This window comes from Oxyura jamaicensis, chromosome 8 (genome assembly GCF_011077185.1).
Source record: "Oxyura jamaicensis isolate SHBP4307 breed ruddy duck chromosome 8, BPBGC_Ojam_1.0, whole genome shotgun sequence".
Classification (NCBI taxonomy): domain Eukaryota; kingdom Metazoa; phylum Chordata; class Aves; order Anseriformes; family Anatidae; genus Oxyura; species Oxyura jamaicensis.
Window position 1 is genome coordinate 3,742,593 of NC_048900.1, and position 23,221 is coordinate 3,765,813.

General features: G+C 37.3%; 1 protein-coding gene across 2 annotated transcripts in view; it reads right to left on the reverse strand.

The window, feature by feature from the left end:
- Positions 1-23,221, reverse strand: part of OLFM3 (olfactomedin 3) — a 58,657-nt gene that overhangs the window by 30,325 nt on the left and 5,111 nt on the right. The gene's annotated exons all lie outside the window — the stretch shown is intronic.

Below are 23,221 nucleotides of genomic sequence, written 5' to 3' on the forward strand. Positions count from 1 at the left end.
ATTTTTATCTTATATGGACCTGTGTAAACCTACCAATTTCAGTTATGCCAGCTTGGTACTGTTCAATTATATCATAAATTATTTGCAGTGTAAAAGGTATTATTAAGGGTAGTATATGAATGCCCCAATTTATTGGTATTAAATAAGAAATATAAGGCTTTTCTAGTCTATGATATTTAATTTACTTTGAGTTCCTGTTAGATTTTCATATGGTTTAAATAGAGTCTAATATAAATGAGAATACAGCCCTACTTTATGTTGTCACATTGAAGTACAATAAACTCTGTACAATGAAAGTAATTAACATCAGAATTAGGAATATCAACACAGCAAATGTTCTGAGAGTCATAAATATGGGAACACACACGTAAATGCATAAAAATGTCTCATTAGATCCTGGATGGAGGAAAAGGAGCAGTGATTGTAAGAAAGAAGAAAGAGCTAATTCAGTAGCAGTCACTTAACCCTCATATCACCTTATAAATGTGTGTAAAAAACGATGTTAGCCTCCCAAACAGTTCTTAGAATTCAAAGCTGTATTCGTGGATAAATGCTACAAACCCAGTTTTATTTGGTATGAAAATACGTCACTTCTGTATAAAAGCTTTGCCTAAAACTGCATTTTGTGTAGATAGAGATCAAAGTGATGGCACCGACACGTCTCAGATTTCTTAGTTTCCTTTGAAGCAGAGCACAGTCAGGAAGCTTAAGCCACTCCAAGTTAGTACTTTGACAGGTTAGGTTTAGAAGGTAAGCTTCCGCATGGAAGTCACAGCTTCCCATGGTACGGTGGGGTTCTTCTGTAGCGTGTACTTTTTCTTCATGCGATGTATTCTGGTGGTGACTCAGCAGTATGTGGATTTCAAAAAAAAGTCAGTGCATTAGTCATGTTCCTGAGCACTGTTAATTATCCAAGCGAGGCTAATGTGTGTATAAACCCAAATTCTCAAAATTTGCATAGCAATTAAAGTTCTTAGTCCACCTTCAGCTCTGTGAAAGCACATCTTTGCCCTTTCAGTTCAGTTCCAGTTCTCTCAGTTTAGAAACCCTGAGGAATCACGAGCTGCTTCATCTAACTCCATTTATGTTCAACAAAAACCTCTGGCTCTGCAGTCTGACTTGTAAGTAGTAATGTCCAGGTTCTTTGCAAGAGTGGATTGAGAGGCACGTGGCCTTCCTGGAGAATGTTCTTACACCAGCCTGGTCTTTGCTTACATCCATGGTGGTTACTCTGGTCAGGCATCTCCGCTGGTGGGAGGAGTGTGAAGGGAGGGCTGATGAGAAGTCTGTTCTACCCTTACTGGTGCTCTTGAGGTGACATTCTTTCTAAAGTCACCTTTGCTATCTGTTTGTTTATTTTTCAGGATGCTCTTAGTCCCTTTGAATGAAGAAATACATTGTTCTTAGAGAGCATTTTCATTTTTTCTTCTCACCAATTCCCCTGTGCTGTGCAGTCAGCAATTCCCAGGCGCACAGAGTAACAAAGCAGCGTGTCTGCAGTGGGCTTAGTTGATGGTGTGAACTGCTAGAAGTGAGGACTAACATCTACCTAGCTGAGAATGAGAAAGATTGTGCAGAGTCCTTTCCCCCCAGCAAAGGCTGAGAACCTGCACGCTTTGGAAAATCTTGAGGTTCCTCCTCTTGTTGTGAGCAGCCACAGAATGACTGGGTGCAATGTGATACGCTCCTGGCCCTGGCGTTGCTTGGGCTCAACACTGTACTGCAGTTTAATTCTTTTGAAAACCGCTATGGCTGCATATAAGGATTTCTGCATAATCCCTCCAGCGGTAATCCTCTTGCTTAAGGCTTTTAACCACTTGTAATTTTTCCCATTCTCAAAATACATGTTATTCTGCTGGGGGAGTGAGCAAAGCCTCAGTGACGTTGGCAGCTGAGGTAGCTGGCTTTCACAGAAGGCAAATGTAAAAAGGAACTTGGCTCTTCTCAGGTATTCAGAGGCTGAAATTCATTCTGCAGGTAGATCATATAATCCTGGAGTAGGCCTTGAGCCATGCAAATGAGTGAATTTGTTATAATTTAGTCAATTCAGTGTTTTGGATGGCTCTGAATTCACCTGCATGTCAGAAAACAGAGAGAAGGAATTTTCTAAGAACAGCAGTCCGTCCCTGTGAAAGTGGCTGGTATACCTGAACCTTCTTCGGGTCGATGCGTGCTCGCAGTGTTTGGCGGTCAGCGGTTACGGGGAGCTGGCACTATTTTCTCAGAGGCAGGAGTGTGGTGGCTAGGGGATCAAAATGGCAAATGTTTAAAGCTTCTATAATCCTGTGTACTACAGGATTACAAACATTCCGACTATGACAATGGTTTAACTGCAAAGAAGGATGGGTACAAAGAAGGAATAGATATTTATACTCTATTTTAAGGAAACTCAAAAACCCCGTGTACGTTGCAATTTGTGGGTAAGGTACTCTTCCAGTAAAGGGGTCTGACTTGCCATTCTGCAATTTAATAAGCATAATGTAGAAATGATTACAACTCTGCAGTTCTTTTCTGTACTTTACAATAGTCTGTCCTGAGCAAGCAAGGATTCTGTTCTGAGCTTTTGTCTTGCATTACTACATTCCAAGCTAAGGTTTACATTTTCTGGCATCGAATACATTGCCATATTCAGAATCACTTTTTAAAGGCACCGAGAGGTTAAACAATAAATGTAAAGACTATTAAAATGAAACTGGAGAAAAAAATGATACGTCTTAGCCAATTTGTCAAAGTGCTGGTGTTGTTAAAGCAATTAAATAGCAATAAGAAAGCAGTCACGTCCATCATTGTTAGTTCTGGAAATCACTTTTAGATTTATAACTATAATAAAATGATTTAAAATCTCTATAAAAAGAGATGGTTTGACAGAAATAGGAAGAAGCTGAAGAAAATATTGCGGAGGTTGAGTGGGAAGTGGGAACCTGAAGAAACTACATTTCACAGATGCTTCTTTTTTATTGACTTTTCACTTTTGATGGACTAGCAAATTATTGTTCATTGGTTTTCTTATGAATCTAACCCGTATTCAGTCTGTCACAAATAAGGACAGATGGAGGCCACCTCAGCTAGTGCTTTGGGATGATGATGTTCATCATTTTCATGCTGGATGAATGTCATTGGACCATTTACAAGAAGGGTTTTTTCTTTAATGAAACATAATGTGGGGGGGGGGGGGGAAGGAGAAAGTACTTTCTCCAACTTGAAAACATGCTTGCTCTAGGAAAACTTTTGCTGCCTGTGTACTTCTCACAAGATTTCTTGCAGTTAGGGGAAGGAAGGGGTCAGAGGAGCAAGGAAAGTAGAAATATTTAAGCATTACTTAAGTGAGCAGTCAGTAATAACAAGAAAAGTTGCACAATGTGTAGACAGTATGTAATTTTAAAGAAATTGGCTTTGTACATAGTAATAAAATAAACAAGTACCTAGCTGTTGCAGTTTCTCTATTTTAGACTATTTAGCAAACAGAGTTCTGCAGATCTCAGATTTGATGCAGTGGGTGACCATTTCAGGCTGAGGGCTGTTATTAATATTTTTATAAATTATCTCCATCAGGAGCTCTGTTTCTTTTACTACAAAATGCATGTTTTACAGATAATAGAAGTCATTTCCTGAAAAGCACTTCAGCAAAACCCAGCTTGAATTTATGCCAGATTTTCATGGAAGAATTTAAATGGAGTTTTAAAATGTGCTAAATTTTAGCTCTGGAGTAACTTAATTAAATGACAGTCACTTTGCAAATGGCTTTTGCTCATTATAGTCACAGTCAGTTTAAAGGCAAAGCATGACTTGCATGATTTGCACAGGAGATACATGACAGTTCTTTTGGCTTGGATGAATTACTTAATTACTTTGTTAAGCTGTGCCTCTGGACAGTGAGATTTTTGATTTGTTGTTCAGTGTGCTCAGGGTACAGATGAGTTATCCCATGAGATGAGTTCAAGGGAAACTCAGGAGATAAAGTTAGCAACATGCACACTTTTACATCTTTAATATGATGAATTAAAAATATTCTGGATTGGTACAGCCCAAAGCTGTTCAGCTCTGTAAGCTGTTGAATGGCTATAGTACTATCTGCTGGAGGTGGACAACCATCAGCATCGTAAATGTAACAAATGGAGTTCCTGAGCCTCCCCAGAAGGTAAAAAGAGCTTTGGGTAGCCTGAGCTATATCAGTAGTAGCCTCTGTCGGTGCTGCAGTTCCCCAGAATGAAGTAGTAGCTACCTTTGATGGTGCATCTGTATTTAAACATAAGAACTGTAATGTTCTTATTTTCTGAATATCTCAGAGAAAAAAAAAAAAGAAAAAACGAATGAACAATGTTACTATAGGATTTGTTTAAAAGGTTTAACTTCTGATTGTTATTTTATTATTATTATTATTTTTGCATTTAACCAAATAATTGTTCAAAATGTTGAGTATCTCAGTATTGCAGCAGGTCATTCGAATAACTGTTGTGACTTTCAGGTTGGTTTGATGAGAACACTTTTGAGGAATCCAAGTAGGCGGTGTGCAGAGGCTTAGATTAAGTGCTGGTAACGTTCATTAGAAAATTATTATATTCTTTATTAGATGAGCTGATACAATTAGGAGAAGCAGTCGAGTTTTTTTCAGAGAGTAGCTGAAGCACTGAAGCAGTAGCAGAATTTGCCTCAGAAGCAAGAGCAATCTTCAAACTTCTCAACTTTTTTTTTTTTATTATTTTTATTTTTTATTTTTGGAGTGGTTCTTTCTACTTTGGGCTTGAAACTGAGCTTGTGTTCCCAAGAACTCTTTGAATACTTTTTTTTTTTTTTTCCCTTAGTGATATCAAAGAGTGGGAACACCAGATTTCCTCACAAACTCTGTTGTGCTTATTATGCTGTGATGGCTACAGCAACAGTACTGCTACAGCATGGAAGCCAGAGTGATGCTCTCTGCTGTTCCCGACTCATGACTTTGGCGGGCTTCAAGTACTTTCTCTGAAATCACAAAATGCAAGTGACTTTAAATGGTGATATTTGGCAAATAGGCTGCTTTGAAATTACAGTACATGTTTGCAAAGGAATCATCAGTTTAATAGTTAAAGGCAGAATCAGAAGGAAGACTGGGTTACTTCCATGACCTGTGGTAAATATTGTTTCTTAATAGAAGAGATTGAGAAATTGAGATCCCCTACCACAGAACACAGAGTAACTTTGCTCAGCTAGTTTAGCACAAATAAAAATATCATATTTCTTTATTCTGTCTGAAGGATTAAACAGAATTCTTCAGAAAACTGTCACCCAGTGTGACACCCAGAAGAATTTCATAGTGATTAGAGGTTAAAAAATAAAAATAATGCTCTTAAAAATACATATATGACAGCCTATAAAGTCCTGGAGCAGTGTGTTCAGGAAATATCAATCAGGTGCTGTTCTCTAAATACCATATGTATCAACCGTACCAACCTGTAAGAGCTGCTTTAAGAAAAGGGTGATCACTACATGGTCACGATGTGCATCTGTACTTTATAAAGCATAGCTAAAACTATACCACAATAGTATAGCCACCGTGGTGCCACCTCTGTGTTCTTACTTAAAACATCATTTCTCTCCTCAGCAATATTCTCCAGCAATGTGAAATTAGAGAAAAAACCTCATCAGGTAATAGTTACTTTGCAAAGACTACAGAAACATTAGAGCACATAGAAGGACGAAGCTCAGCCACCTGAAAATGCACTGAAACAGAAGTGCGCTTTATTGGGACTGGTTAAATGATTTCTATTATGCAAATAGAGATAGTAATTAAATAAGGACTGTATATCAAATTAATAGAGGAGCATAGAAAAATGGAATTTCAGGAGCAGTATAAATATAATTTGCAAAGATACACAGATCATTTAAAAAATATGTAAAACCAAATCCCTTCTGGATCACTAAACAAGAAAAGCTGTGTTATCATGGTGACACAAAAGCAAATCTGTTCTACTTGATTTTTTTCCAGGCAAGGGGAACTGCAAGAATAAAGTGATGCGGGTTAATGCCATATGCACAGATGTGAAAATGGATGAAGAGTTGCAGTTATTGGAATACAAAACAACAACAACAAAAAACTGGCAATGAGAGGAGAAAAACTAGTGGAGATTGCCAAAACTAGTAGGGTGAAATACCAGATTGTGTGGCAAATACTCAAGTGACTGTTGATCATATGGAATGCGGCGTTAGATTTACCCAAAACAATCAGTGGAGATCTTGTTAAACAAGTTTGATATAAAAACAAACATTTTGGAATGCTACCTTTGAATTAATTGCTAATATGTTAAAGAAACCAGTCCCTAGGTTACAAATGGCATTGATCTGGGGAAAGCTTTCAAATCAGGTCATTACACATCCATTTAATGGTTTATTAACAATATGAATAGATATTTTGGGCTGAAAAACAAATTCTCATTTCAAAGAGATGAGAACAAATACCAGCTTAGACAATTCTGTTCTTTTGAAAAATACGTAGAGACTTGAAAAATTCTTCGGTCATTGTACAACACAATACTGGATATAGCCACACAACAGGATACTGGATATAGCCACACTATAAACACAGAAGTGAGTCTATGGGAATGGGTTAGAGCCTGGGAAAGCAGACCACAAACACACACTTACTGGTGACACTCAAGCAATCTTGTTTTATGCTGAAATCTAACTGAATGTTTTGCTGCTGGCAGTCTTTCATGTTTGCTTATTGTTAAAATACATGCTTGAGCTGCATAGAAGCTGATTGCAGTATGCGTCCTGCTTGATTCTTCAGAACTCATGGTTATGGTTTCCTGAGCAATATCAATTGCCAGATTTTTTCCCTTAGCAAGCTGTTTTATCCAAGTCTATCTGTTAGTTTAGTAAATGATAAGAATTTTGTACATTTTTGCATGGCTTATTTATGGACTCCCGTTAAGATGGGTTAATTTTCTGTGCTGCAGTTTGCTTTGTGCTTAGAACAATTGATTTTGGAATCAGATTCCCAGGTCTAGATCTCTTTTCAGATGAACTCTCCAAATTCAAATCTGGCTCCAGATTTCCCATCTTTCCTAGCAGAATCCAATATGTTAATAAGGTGTTGTAGCTTGAGGATACCCGTATTAAGACAGTGTAGACTTAGATTTGCTAAAGCCCAAGCCTTCCTTATATAAACTTCCCTGGTAGTTCTTTGAGGGTATGAATAATTGCCTAAAAATGAATCTTGGGCTGTGCAGTATGTTTAGAATAACAAAACATAAAGCGGTATCCCAAGCAGTGTTCCTTGATGACTTTGTTTCCTGCTACAGATTCCCAGATGTTTACAGCAAAGTGTCATGGCTCTAAATCCCTTGAGATCGTCAGTCCCAGAAGCAAATTAAACATGTAGAGTTTGTAAGTATTTATTCTGAAATACAATATCATATTTTAATGGAGCTCATTTGTTTGATGCTATCCCTTCTCAATGCGTAGTTAACTTGAAACTTATAGGAAATGAAATGTTATTAAAGTAAGGCTGAGGTAAACTGCTTTTAGTGGGTTAAAATAGCAATGGCTTGATCATGAGTATAGAAGAAAGTATGTCTGACTCCTGCAGTCTTAAATGGGTTATTTTTCTTGAGCCTGAAATGTGGGATCACAGACAATTCTGTACCTGAAAATATCAGACCAAGGAGGCAGAGTGGAGGAGATAGAAAAGGACTGGTTTATACAGAAGATGAGAGAAACTTCAGCACCGTTTCTCTTTGTTCTGTTCTACTTTAGGGATAAGATCGGAAAGCCAGGGTTACAAATATAAAGGTACAAATACTGTGTAGCTATAAAAGCCAGTCATTGTTTTTATTCTTTCTTTTTGTACTTTGTGCCTTTGGGGAATTAGTGTTGAATTCAGAAGACTGTTCCTGTGTTGCTGCAAGTTTATATTGTCCCGGACTTGGTAAGCATGCCAGAGCCTAATGACACCAATATAGGAGTGAATGCTGGGAATCAGGAGATCAAACAGATTCATCACAGGAATGGCTGGATCTCTTGATTTGACTTAGAAGTGAGGTATTAGAAGTCAGATGCATTAAGTATGCATTTAAGAGGGAATGAATGGAGTCTCTAGTGCAGCTTGCCTGGCAGTCACAAGAATGTAATTATAATGGCTTTTTAGTAGGGCAGAAATATCCAATTTCCCCAAAGACCAATCTGTCTTAGCAATGCAGACTTTCTGACCTCAGTCTAATGCTTACTTCACAAGATGCCTCATTTCTCCTCATGTAATGAATTGGAAATAACATTGTTTCAGAGCACAAAATGCAAGTACTGCTTCATTAGACAAAACAATTCTTCAGGAGCTTGCTAAACAGAAGAAGAGAGAAAACTGGCCCTGCAGTCTACCCATGGACTTAAAATTTTAAATATTAGATAATTGTAGAGAAGATAATTAAACATATTACCCAGCACTGAGATAATCTGGAGAAAATTGGCTAAAATGACCACACAGACCCTTTACAAAAGAAACTGAAAGGATTGACAGCGGTAAGTATCAGTGTTTTGGAAAAGAAAAGCATCCCTGAAGGAGAATATGGCTTATCAGATGTTGAAGGACAGATGATAAACCCCATATTACTTACAGCCATTAGTTATGCCAAAGGCATATGAACTGCAATGCAACCGTAACACAGTATACTGATTCATGCATTGTGAATGTAACTATTAGGATAAAAGCCTTCCAGCATTCTGTATGGACAGTTACATTAATGCACAAAGTCAGTCTTCAGTAATTTTGAAGAATCTAAGGCAATTCACAATCTGTATTTGTACTTCAGTTTTAGCCTTCGGGGTCTGGGACACAGTCTGCAATCTCTTGTAAAAAAGAAAAAAAAAACAAACAAACAAACTACATAGGCAAAGACTTACAAGATTAAGTGAAAAATAGGGAAGAAGGAAAACAGAGCTATCCCAATAAAATAGTAAATTAAAATGGAAGGAAATGTATGCAGTAACAGAATAACCTGAGATTTAATGGATAATTCCCTCTTTTCAGCTAGAGGCAGTCAGGGCAAAGAAACAAGAGAGGCAGTAGGTGTATGGGCTTAGAGCAATTGGTGGAATGTAATTATGGAAAGCCAAATGAGGTAATATTCTTTATTCGTTATTATAGTGACCCTTTTTAATAAGATTTTTCCTCAGTCTGGCATAATATTCCCACCAGGTAATATATTAACAGTCTACGAAAGGAAAACTACTGTAGCTGAAAACTGAACCCTTTCGCATTGAGGGAGGATGAAACAGAAGAGTAAGAATTAGGGCTGACATAATTCAAGAAACAGACACCTTCTGGTTTGTTTGGATGCTTTGGGACTCTCAAGCTGTCCTGAGCTTGCTGAGAAAGGATGTCTCTGCTTGAAGAGGTCTCTAGGCTATAATAATGTGACTCCTTTGCTCACTGTCTTCCTGGACCTCTAAGATGATCATTTGTTGGTGTTGTGTGCTTCAGTCAGCTCTGATTTATGTTATGACAAGCAGGTTCTCCTGGCAACACCAAGACTTCAGTAGTGCAAGTGATTTATTATTATGTTAGTCCTCCTCCTCTGGTCTTTTATTGGATATGTGTCAATGGTTTGTGAAAAAGCTGTGATCTTTAGGAAACTGCAGCGCAAATGCCAGGTTCTAGTGCTAAAATACAGTTTAGAAGGAAAAGGAACAGTGTTACTGCTTCTTCTGAGAAGGAGTGTGCATGTGTCACTAAAAAATCTTGTGTATAGTGTTGCTTTTTGATTTTTTTTTTTTTATTCTATGCATAAATTAAACTACCCAAGTCTGATTTAGTTTTACTGAAGCATAAAGAAACTTAAATGAGAATAACATTTCCTGTAACCAGTACCCAGTGAAACCTCTTTCACTCCAATGAAAAACTGGAGAGAGTTTCCTGCTACAAGTTGACTGTATTTCAAGAATCAAATTATGGCAGAAGACCTCTTATTTCACCATACGGACCCACTGACTGTTATTGTGGCATTTTTTTCCCCTGCTTGTGATACTGTCATCAATATCTTCTAGTTAACAGAATATGCTCAAGAATGTGAAATATAAATTCTGCCTCTGCTCATAAACATAAATTACAGGTTATTTGCAGGAACTGAAAAGAATACTTAGAATTGAGGAAACTGTGTATGGAACTTTGCAAAGAGTTTTGTAAAACACGCTATGAATTTCTAAAAATATAGGGCATTATTATCATCACTTCATACATTGGTATTTCAACATCACATGATCAAATAACATTGGTTTCAAAGATGTGCACTTCTGTTTAGTGCATTCCTGAAGCAGAAGCACTGAGGTAGACCTTTCCAGGCACACGTGTCCTGTGCTGTGCAGGTGAGAAGAGCACTTCCAGAGGGCAGCAACACCCCAACTTCTTGCCCTAGACCTTGTGCAGTGCCCTAAGAGGGAGGATACATCTGTGAGAGGCTGAGGTTGTTTTAATACAAGTACCATCCTATCAATTGAAATGTAAGTACTCTAAGAAACTGTTGTGGGAAACAGATGGAAAGTCACTACTGTATTTCAAATAGAATCATAGTATAAAGGATAAGGATAAATATGGTATATCTTCTGTTATAATTAAGGCAACACTCACAAAGAAAATAATGAACTGGAAGTAACTTAAAGCCTAAAGGGAGCATAGGGTATGCCAGTTGTGTGTTCAGAATAAAGTTTGTGAACTTCAGGCCACACGTAATTTACAGCACTGACTGCATCGCTGTTTTTCCTCTCTCTTCCATAGCACCAGCTTTTAGATCTGCTCATTCCCAGTGGCACATTCCATCACGTACCCCTGTGCATAGTTATAGGTTACAAGTGACAACTCTGTAACTCTTAGATGATAAATTCCATAAGGTGACCTCAGAGACTTCAGAGCAAAAAGAAAGAGCTGCATGGCCTGAAGTCTTTGTTTGTTTGAGGCAGATTTGCTCATTTCCAATTTAACAAAAAAGGTCTTATGACAGCCTCTGTCAGCGTAAAACACTCAAAGATAATTCAATTTGGTTGTATTTCTAGGATGATGCAGGGCTCAGAGTTTATGAGAAAATGTACCTCAAAAAGTCAAACAGAAGAACTTTGTTATCTTAGTATATGTGACTTAGCCGCGCCTCTTAGCTTCTCGTCAAACCAATTGATACATTTTTATCCCTTTAAGACTGGTTTGTGTTCATCTTTTCTTTGTGTTTGCATGTGTGCTCAGGCTATGAAGTGCAGAGATGGCATAATGAAGGTTAATGGAGCTCTCAGATTCGTGTAACTCATATGAATTAGAAATAACTACTAAAACAGAGAAGGCTCAATGAAATCAATTCTAAAAATACTTCATGCAGAGTTCATAATGGACTAAATAACACTTCCAAACAGCTGCATTGTGATTTTGCCAAACTGAGATAAAATAAATGCCAAAGAAGTGTCAGAGTGAACAAAGGAAGGATTCCTCCTGTTTCCCTTTACAAATATTTTTTCTACATTACTCCTTCAGTTGTCAGAGATGGAGTAAGAATAGAAACAGGAAGAAACACTCAAAACCAAACAGCTCTGGATGATTCCCTTCTTCCTCCAGTTGATAAAGGAATATGTATTCCTGAAAACTCTCATCTGAAATCAAACGTTAACAGTACTCTCTTCCTTATTTTGGTAAACACTGCAAGCATTACAAACTGAGCCTTACATTATGAAATCAGCTGTGTGCCTGCTGAAGAAAATAAGGAGGAATGAGTCCTGTTCTTCCCACAGAGAGCTATACAGAATTACAGAGCAGAGAGGGATACAGGAACAGATATAGCTTTGCCTTTTCTCTCCCCAAGATACCTGCCTCTGCAAATGAGCCAGTGTGACAAGAATAATAAATTTTCTTATCACTAATAGCTATAATTAATGTCATTGAAAGGGAAGGGGGAAACAATTCTTTCTCTGTGCTGTTCATGTAATAGTAAAACAACGTAATGCTCACTAAGAACTGCATCCTGACAGTGTAATTTAGATATAGACGACCTATATAGTTTCCAAAGGCTTAATCTTATAAAGACAGGAAGAGTGCTCTGAGATCATCCAGAAATGAATCGTACCCTACACACTAGAAAAGCTTGAAGGGTTTGGAACACAATTTTCATTAAGGAGAAGGGATCAATTTGTGTCACTTGGAAAATAATTCTACTGCACTTTCAACTTTTCAGGTTCAGTCAGTAAAGGGCAGACTAATTTTACAGTAGGATTTCACGACAGGCATGCTGTGCAGCCTCCAGGGAGGTGGAAGCTGGCCCAGCAGCCCAGTTAATCAGCCAAGCTCCCCAGTGCCACGGGAGTTCCTCAAAGGGACTCCACAGAGCTACCACCCAGGGGTTAGTTGCAGGTTATCCGATCTCAGGTTCTTTGATCAGCGAAATTTTAATTCACAGAAAGACATTAAGCATTTAAGTCCAGAATAAGTCCGACTGAACTCTTATCATTTCATTGACTCTCACTTTCAAATTGCTCCTTAATTTCTCTTTGGTAGTAATACTAATTTTAATTGAAATATCAACTTTAACCTAAGGATGTCATAGTATTTTAAAATGTTCTGTCCAGCCTAGCCCTTGCCCTCCCACCCCCCCCAAAAAAGGCAATTCTAAAAGCCTCCTATATGGCATGAACATTGTGACAATGTATTCTTGTCATGGGTACAGAACTACAGGTCAATTCCTGAAGCACTGCAGTGACTGCAGTAGCGATAGAACAAAACGTACATTTGTTGGTTGTACTGGAGTCCTCCTGTGACGGAATCTAGCCCATAAGCTGTAGGTTTGGAATAGAAGGGGTATCCTAAACATGATAAAAATGTGAGCTCTGTGTGACTCTCAGTAGCATGTCTATACGCTACTTCGCAATGTATGAAGAACATATGTGCATGTGTGAGACAACATCACCCGAATGCGCTTTGTTTCTAAATTATGCAAACATTAGGCACTAAGGGACAAGATTACCTTATTGTTAAATGTGGCAGTCATATATTAATAATGTGAAACAATTGTTATGGAGAGCTAAATCTCTAAACTCTTATTCATTTAAGGATTGAGGATTTTGCTCCATATTGTCTCTCACTAAATGTATTTTCTCGATTGCAAGTGTGCATGGTAGGAGAAATGCTGTTGTCTGTCACTGTGTACAGAGACAAAAGACACCGTTCCATTTTTCTCATCCTGCTATTGCACTGTTCTCCAAATAGTCTTTGAAAATTGAGCTGAGGAAAAAAAAAAGAAAAAGATATGAATTCAAAACTACCATATTTGTATTTCATGGATTTTCAGTCCTAGTGTTAGCAGATACTGAAACAGTGCCTGCATGGTAACTGACAGCAAAAAAAGGTGAGCAAAATCTTCAGTACCAATGAGCTTAGCATGGTAGGCTTTTCTGGGCATGAAATGCAACTCTGAGCGTACCTTAAGGTGATCATCAGTGGTGCCTCTGAGTATTCAGTGGATGCAGATTGTGTAAGTTCATCTGTATTCTTTAAAAATAGAGCCCTGTGGTGTCTTTAGCTATTTAGGAGCAAACCTGAGAGCTGTGATCAGAATACTACCTTGTTTGCACACCCGTTTATGGGAAGTTAGAATTTTGTTCTCGTGGACATTGCTTTTGCTTGTTGGCTCACCAGATGCACAGAATGAAAACACTCTGGGTGATTTATCCTTTCCAAAGCATAACAATTCTGTTTACTGTCTAGGGGACGAAAATCTTTATACATGTCTGGTCAGCTCAGAGCAACCTGTAATAATGGACAGCTGTTTGTCAGAATGTGTGGGTATTTTTTTCAATACTGAGGTCTTACCAGAATAAAATACTTATGTTGCAGTTTTATTTAGCAAATGGTGATTAGGGAATGAATGGTAGCATTGCTTTCTTTGTTAAATATCTTTCAAGCAGAAGAGAAATGATGATTGAGAATTTTGCTGCATATGAAACAGTCAGACTGCTCTTTAGTGCTAGAATGGGTCCAGCTCCTGAGTGACCCTGACCTCTCCGAGGAGCTCTGGTGACAGAAATGCCTCCCAGAACATTGTTTTATTTCAGGGTAGTGAGGAGGAGGGAAGGAGAGAAAAGGGGGCAGGGAGGTTGAATAGTGGCCAGATTCTGTATCATCCCCTGAGCTTTTTAGTGATGTGTAGGTGTCATCCCAGGGATAACCAGTAATTACTGGCTTGGGGATGGCAGCATCACCTTAGGACTTGGTAGCACCACAAAAATATGGCAGAGGTTGGTTAGGGTCAGACCCTCAACTGATACAATTCTGCCTGCCTGACTGCTAACAGTGCTTTCGGGCTGGAGCACCTTCCAGTTAGAAGTAGCGGCCAGAGAGAAGATAATTTTATGTCATTCTCGTGTACCACACAACCTGAACGGCCAAAGCAAAAGGGCTTATCAGAAGGCTTACAGCTTCTGGCATCCTTAGTAAAATTCTGGTCTGTTCTTGGAAATATCCAAAGTCACAGAATGATCCAAGCAATATGCTGTCTGCATTGATCTGCTGTGCCTGGCTCCTCCCCTTCGGGCACAGTCACTTGTCTGGTATTAATGAAGAAATTAATTTCCATCCTCCCTTTCCTGCAGCACTCATATGTTGGCTTTTACAGTTCTCAGTGTAAGTTGGCTTTCCCCCCAGCCCCCCTTTTGAATCTTCAGAAATCCCAGAGCAAAAATAACTAAGCAATCTGAAGTTTGAGAAACTTTCAAAAAGTTTTATTTTTTCAGGCACTAAAAGAAAAAGAGCTCTGAAATAGGAAAATAAAATCATTCTTTTCCCCCAAGGACTTGCTTTGGAGTGCAGTGTGATTGTATTTTTCTGATACAATGTCTTTATAACTTTGCAGCATAAATAAATAAAAGCTGTAAAACAGCTCAGGCCTCTGCCTCCCTTGGGTAGACAGAACTTTTAGAATCAGTTGCCTCTCTGATGTTCTGTGGTCATAAGTCAATCCCTAGTCTTTGCCTCTATTTGCCTGCTGCAGTGCAGATACTGTTTGCAACTATATCGATCCTTGAGCAGAAACATTGGCCTAGGTGTTCTAATGCTTTTCAACTGTACCTCACTAACTTAAGTCCAACACATGCCTTTTGTGGCTACAGAATAAGGAAATTTATGACTTTGAAATTGTGCTATATGCACCCCGCATGGATCCCAAAATAACAGTCTTCTTTACACTTTCTCATATGGAAGTTATCTGTAGTTTATTCTGCCTACTGTATGATTTCCTCAGGAGGAAAAAAAAATGGACAGACACAGAAGAGGATGGCTTAGCATCTCCCAGGAACATGATTAAAGATTTGGTTCTTTTAGTTTAAAGATTGAGTTCAAGGCAAATCTATACACCGTATCCATTCATAATTATATATTTACTTACATATCCTACATAATAGTTATATAATATTACATAATAGTATATAAATATATATTATATAGTAGGCCCATGGTACAGTATTTATTTCCCAGATGGACAAGAAAACATAGATATTGTGTTCTTGCTTTTCTGCAAGTACTAAAGCTCACAACTTTGAAATTATATGTATACATATTTTAATGAAAATCCAATAGAAAAATGGTGTTGAAAATAAATAAAACGAGTAAGATATAAAATAAGTAAGAATTATATAATATATATATATAGAATAATAAGACTTAGAAATGCTATTTCATATAGCATTTAGCATGTAGCATGTAGCAGCAAAGAAGATGCCATCTCGTCTTAAAATAGTATTAGTGTCCTCATTTATGACAACACCTAATGAGACTTTGTTCCTTCTATTCACAAATATGCACCTATCTATCTGTATAGAAAACATCTTTCAAAGATCTGTATAATTACAGAAGAAAAATATAAGCAAATAAAAGTGAAAGGAGAAATTTAAATCTAAGCAGCTAATTATTTCCACGTATCCTTGTAAATGTATTTATGTAATTGTGCACATTATTTAAAGGTATGAATAAATGACTTCAAAGTCTAGTGTTGCATGAAAGTATAAAAGTAGCAGGAAAGAACAATTTTTTCCTTGTTGCAAGCTACTTTAAAGCGATGGCTAAAGAGAATGATAAAAACTTGGGAGCAGCTGTATATCATCCTGTGTAAGATTCTATTTCAAATACATTGTAGCTTGTTCCATGCTTTGTTTGTTTTCTGACACACTTCTCTTTGGAGAAAAAGCTATCACCCCTTACTCTTTCAGTCTTCCCTGCCACTGAATAGTACTTGATATTTTCCTGCAAGGTTTCAGTGATTGTACCTTTTCTTTCCCTTTTTATCCTTGAGTCTATGCAACAAGTCAGAGGCCCCTTGCCTATTTTCTCTACTGTCTGCCATAATTGTATGGAATTACTTTTTAGCAAGAACTTCAGGATAATGCACTTCCCTTCCCAGCAGTGAGTAAGACAGGTAGGGCTTTGTATGTGTTACTTAAGTGATACAGTTTCTGATTTTGACACATCGGATAGTGGAATGAGAGAGATGTAATTGGTTCCACATAAACTTTGGGTGGTTTTGCTATAAACAATAGTAGGGCATATTGAGTATTCATACTCAATACCTGAGTATGAATAACTCGGAAATAAAAATTGCAGTAGTAGAAGTGTTGCATTGTACTCTTCTGAGAAGTGCTCAGAAACACACTGCCAGCATAGTTAAAAATAGACTGCACTGTATACTCAATGTAAAGGTTGAGCAGATACTGTGATCTAAACAATTTAACAAAATTAGCTTCCTATTTAACTAGAATCAGTCTAAACATAGAGTACTATTTTCAGCAACATTTCCATAAATAGTTCCTGGTGTGTAGCTTCTATGAGTAATTCACAAATCTGAATACTCAAGTTTGAGTTACTCTGGACTGATAATCCATAAATGTATTGGTATTTCTTTAACGAGCAGGCAAAACTGTACACATGCAAGTACAAATTATAAACTCATTTTCAAAAATATATCACAATACTCATGTAACGTTCTCCTCTGTCATTAATTTTGCTTGCTAAAAAAAGGAGCAGAAATGAGCATAAACAAGCTACGCTTGTTTAAAACTGGAATGAGTATTTGTGGAAGATTTTATTTCTGGTTTTCTTCCTATCTACTGTGGACACTGCATTGGGAAAGGAAAACATTGAATCACTTCATCTTGTTCAGCCTCATTTTCTTTCATAGGCATCTTGCACTGATGTGCTCGTCTAGTAGGAGATTATCTTTGATGGGCATGGGCCAGCTGACAAGTACTAGACACAGTAACATATTCTAACTCATGATTGATTGATTTGGAAGTGAGAAATGAACCTAGCTTTGCTGCTGTGGCTATTTGCTGGCCAAACAGTAATGTATTTTTAAATTAAATAAATCTCAGTTCCAATTTACTTTGGTACAGTAAAGACCTATTTTTAATATGCTCTTTTATTAATAGGTCAGTACCTTTATGAAAGACAAAACAGTCCTGAAGATATGTTTTTTCAGATACTTACATTTTGAGTGTTTCCAGCAGAATTATTTACTTTAATCTCACACTTTATCATTCGGGTTTCCTCTTATCATCCATGCCCAGGACTATTATTTCCACTGCTCAGTGTACTTAGTGCCTTTTTCACAGTGTGCCCACTGTTCAGAACATTCTGCTAACTTACACCTGCCATCCTTCTTCCCATCACCAGCTATCACTGCATCACAGTCTGCTATTTAAGATGGATTTTGTAGTCTACTCTACAGGGTGGTCAGAAAACTGGCTGGTCAGAAAACATTCCAAGATTGCAAACAAGGAGTATAACAGTGTTTGGGAAGGTGAAGAAAGGAGAAAACTAAGGGCTTTGGTATGAAATTAACTAATAATAGCATATTTTGCACAGAGGAAGGAGAAAAAAAATTAGAAAAGAAAGATATCACTTGTAGTAGTAGCTTACTTTCCTAAAAACTATGAATGTTTGGGAAACCAAAGATGAGATGATATGGCAAGTCTACAGAACCTTAACTGAAATACACGACAATGGATAAGAAAACAATGATATTTTAACAAGAAAAATATTGCCTAAGAGACTGATTTCTGGAGGGAGGGAAAATAATTAGCAAGTGAAAAGATAACATCAGTGCTTAAGAGTTAGGGTCTATTAAGACAGTCAAATCACACAGTACAAATGGTTTATGTCCAAGAATACTAATGAGTGTGAGAAAGTAAGCATTAGACAGTAGTTAATTGCATGTGCTTCAGGAAAATCCCCAAAGAGAAAAAAAAGGACTTTGTTTCTATTCAACAGAAGAACTGGGCAGTTAGGTCATATCAGGATTTTATCCTTATTTTTATTTGATTATTATTATTAATTTTTATTTTTATTTGTAATATCTATCACCACTGTTGCATTCATTTGGAAACTGATTTGTGGAAGCATTTGAGAAAACATTAACTGGTTGTTCATTTCCACTGTACGGAGATGAACTCCGTAACTTAACCTGCTTAACCCTACATCTTTATTTCTGCGGCATCCAGCCTCCCACAGGAATCAAAGCCTTGCTGAGATAGGAAGGCACCTCTGGATGTTGTCTAGAGCAGGGCCAGCTCGAGCAGGTTGCTCAGGGCTCTGTCTAGTCAGGTTTTGAGTAGCTTCAAGGATGATGACTCTACAGCCTTCCTGGACAGCCTGCTCCGGTATTTGATCCTCTCACAAATAAAAAGGAATTTTTTTTGATGGAGATTGTTACAACTGCATACTCCTAAATAAATCTCATTTCTAAATGGAAGAGAGCTATAAGCAAGAGCAATTTATTCTATTTTTGACAGTCACCTGTGAATATAATCTGATACCAGTAGCATCTGGTAATTTTTTCTTCTGTATAGAGGTGAACCTTACCATTAGTGTAGCTTTCTGACTTGTCAAATCTAAAGCTTAGCAAATCTGAATACTACAGCTACTGCCAGTATTAAATCAAGATCCTTCTTTCATTTTCCCCAAAAGTTCAAGGCTCTCAGTGTTGCCTAGTCGCTTCTTGTACAGTCTTCTTGTCAGAGACATCGGCAGGGTTTTCTTTTTGCCCAGCGCAGAATTCCACAAACTATTTCCTGGTGACACTCACAGAAGCAAAGTTATTGGTCAGCACCGTCCTTTACCTGCCTTACTAAAGTCATACCTGAAAGCACGTTAAGTAACTGCTGTTCAATATCAATCAGTAACCAGAACAGCAACGATGCCCACGCTGAATAAAGTGAATATAGCGTTGTCACTGACACTTTAACAAGGTATTTGGGTATCTGAATAATAAATACTGATTTAAAAAGGAAATCAATGTGTGTATTAGGAAGGGTAATTCAAAAGAAAAGTCTGTTGAATGATGCTGAAATGTAATTTTACCTTGAAGCCAACAACCACAATTTTGAACATTCTTTGAACAATGAAACTTATATTTTAAATAATTCCTTCGTAAGTTGAGGTGTCAGACTCAAATCTGCTTTGCAGAAATCTTTTCTCTCAATAATCTTTTCTCTCCATTTGTTGTCAGTTTGAGGACTATTTGTGTGGGGCGTATTGTAAATAATCCAGGAGGTCATGGTTCTCCAGGAATGTCAGAATTTAGCAGTTCCGATTTTGTTAAACTTTTTTTTTTTTTTCCATTGATTTCTGCAGTAATCTTAATGATAGACTAATGTGATTATTACATAATAACTGTTTTTTCTTTATTAATTTAGTTGTAGCTTTTTGTCATGTCTGAGCTTATGTGACTTTTGTAACAGGACACCAGACTTAATTGGTAGTTGATTTCTCCTGATCTGAATTACCTATTAAATATGAAAAGTTCCCTACTTTATGCTTGAGAAGGATCTTGGTCATTACTCTGCCTGATATGCATCTCTGTATTCTTCATGAAAGTGCCTATAAATATCTGCGATGGCAGCAAATAATATTGATCTGAAATCTCATTATAAAGGCAAACCAGTCACCTAAATTTTTCATACCATCATCTATATGATAATTCATATCACGCTCAAAGTTAAGATACTTACCTTCAGGGCACAGAGCTGAAAGGACCTTTACTGTAAAAACTAGAGGGCAGCAGGATCTGCGGACATGTTTAGTACAAGTACTATATATGTACTCTTGCAATGACAAGGTTGAAGAATTAGCTAGCTCTTGCTAATATGCAAGAAAAGAAGAAAAGCAAAGAACGAAACAAAAAAATTGAGAAAAAACACCCTCCAGCATTAAATGGCTTAGTAAATTATGATATGTAAGAGAGATTTTGCCTTTAAGAATATTTCTTTGTAATTTCTCTGCCACGCTCACATGCCATAGCCTCTGGAAATTTTATGACCGTGCAAACAGAATGAATGTCCTAAGTATGCTCCTGTGTATCTTCAGAATTATTAAAAAGTTGAGAATAGTGAAACAGAAGACCGAATCTCACTTCTAAAAAGGGTGGTGCTGTGTTGATTTAGTGCATTAAAATGGACAATGAAAGGTCTGATGAGTTTGGTGAAGTAGAGGTGGAAGAGGGACGGGGCAGGGGGTGATGCTGGGGCAATTAGCAGTGTGGTGTTGCTGGGGAACTTTAGCTCTTAAGAACTTGGATTCAGTGATGGGTTAACAATAGATAATTTGAAAATAATGATCTGCCACTAAGCTACAACTAATGGGCTGTCTTTACTTCTACAAAACAAGAACAATGAAATGCCTATTCAGTTCAGGTGGAATAGACCTGGTTCACTTGGACCCAGACCAGCCAAAAATGAAAGCAAATTACTGATAGCTCACATGTTGAAAAGCAGGGAAATTTCACTGCAAAATTACATCTAATCTAAGAAAGCTAATGGAGCTGTTGGGGTTGCAGTCTGTATTCTGTGTATTGTTTCTTTCTTGGTAAAGTATCTCAGTGTCACAGCTACACTGTTTACTTTGTATTTTCTTGGAAAAGTCTCAATATTGAAAATGCTCAGAATCTTATTAGAAGGTGGAGTTGTTAGAATACTATGTAAAAGGCTATATGGAAAAATGAATAGGAAAAAAATAATTGCAGTACTGAGGCTGGGACTTGCACAAACCAGTTTAATTTGAGTAAATAATGATGTAGTAATATATTATAAATACACTGAAGTTTGTATTTCTATAAAACCAATTTTAAAACTAATGTCCAAAATCAAATAGCATTTACAATTTCGGATGTGGAAAATGATTTAAATGCTTAGTTATCACAGTGAAAGCAATACACGGAAACACATTTTATAGTATTTTCCTAAAGCAGTTCTAAAACAAACAAACAAAAACAACAACAAAAACCAATGGGTTCATTAAAATGCATTTTTTAATAACATGCACCAATAGTTAAACATTATTCACAGTGTAGTGATAGGCACTTAATAATAGAGTTCATGAAGCTGCAGCCCTCTGCACGGAGTTTTTTCCACTTATTCTACATGTTCCCCTTCCCTTATGAGTTAGCAGCTTCAGGAGGATTTTAACAGTATTTCCCCAAACTACAGGGGTGAAGCGGGCTACTTGCTTCCAGCATTTGCTTAAACTATTGTTGTGCTGATGAACGTATGTTTTTCAGTGAGGTAATAAATAAAAAGATTAAATCTGCATTGCACAGTTGCAAGGATTTGTTTGGTTAGATGGCAGTGCAGCAGGCCGATAACTTTGTTCTTCAGGGAATTGAAGGATGAAAAAATTACATTTGTGTTATCTGGGGCTGCTTTAAGTAGTTTAATTTAAGTGAGAAAGGCTCAGAAGGGGGTCAGAATATTAAAATTATTTTATTTTTTCTTGAGGAAGAAGTTTTAATAAATAGGGGATATTACATTTTTCTTTTCTGTGGAAAAAAAATAAAAGTACTTAAAGAAGCAGCTAGGTAAGAGTTTACAAAATTCCATATCTGCAGGCCTGGTATTTCCTATGCAGCCTCCTTTTGGCTATAACTGAGGTTCCAAGCTATGATTGTTTAGTGACTTATGACAAATATGCCTGGCTGTTTCGCTTTTGTGATAAGTCAGCTTCTGTCACAAAATTCAGGACGGTATAGGATGGTATGGAAAAGCATAGAGTATGTGTGATACCGCAATGAAACTTGAAGGAATCAAATTGCTGTGCGTACCCTCGTAGCCATCATTAACAGAGTTCTGTCCTTAACGTGAACTGCTTGTATCACCAACATTCTGTGTTCAGTGTCACCTTCTCGAAGTATGGAAGTTCTGCAGTATGTTGAGTTCATTAATTTGAATCACCCTTATTGTGAGAAAACATATTAGGAAACTATTTCTAGAAGATGGTCAGTAAAAATGAAGGCTATGGGTCATGGTTTTAGTCTACACAGAGGTAGCTAGACAAATGGTAATGATTTCCTTTGTCCAGTACATAAAACACACGGTATTTCCCTGTTTGTAAAAAATCTTTTAGTACTGCTCCTAACAGGGGCAGATAATCTGTGTTAACTGTAAATAAGGTTACATGCCCGTTTTATTTGCATATTAAACAAGTTATCTGCTGGCCGGTAGTCCAGTTTGCCACAAAACAAGTTTAGAAATGCTGAGAACTGAGTAATAAAAGCAGGACACAGTTACAAAGGGCCTTACAATTTAGCACTCTGGTGTCTGTTCTTTCAGGCAGAGACATGAATTCTCTAATTCCAGATAAACCAAGGTTAGACCTTAAACACCTTTAATGACAGGAATAAAACAAAGACACTAAAAATAGTAACATTTTTGAAATAGTTTCAAGTGTTCTGATAAATTAGGCTGCTGATAGGAGTGGAATTACCTTTAAGATTGGAACCACTAATGAAAATAGCTGAAGCTGCAGTCCGTGCTCGGCGTGAAGTGTCTCTGATTTCTCTATGCTTTGATGTAACAGATAATATCTGAGTTCACTCTCCTTTTTTCTCAGATACATCTCTCAACGCTGTGCTCAGCTTTAAGAAATAATCTAAGAATTGTCCTGGGCTTCACCATCACCCAGACACTGTAACGTGAATTTTAAATTCCCAGATGCAAATGCTCCCTTAACTTGTCATGCTGGGTTCCTTCATCTTGAATTAATTTTATCTCCTTTATCTCAGCCTGTGAAAGGTATCAAGTGGCCATCAGTGGTGGATGGGTGTCCTTCAGATAAATAGATAACGTGTCATAATCAGAATTGTTGAAGTTGCAACTTTTTATCAATTTCTGAATAAGAATTCTACGCAGTTGTCAACACCTTTACACTTTTTACACCTTTGCACTTCTGTTTTACTAATATTCTTAC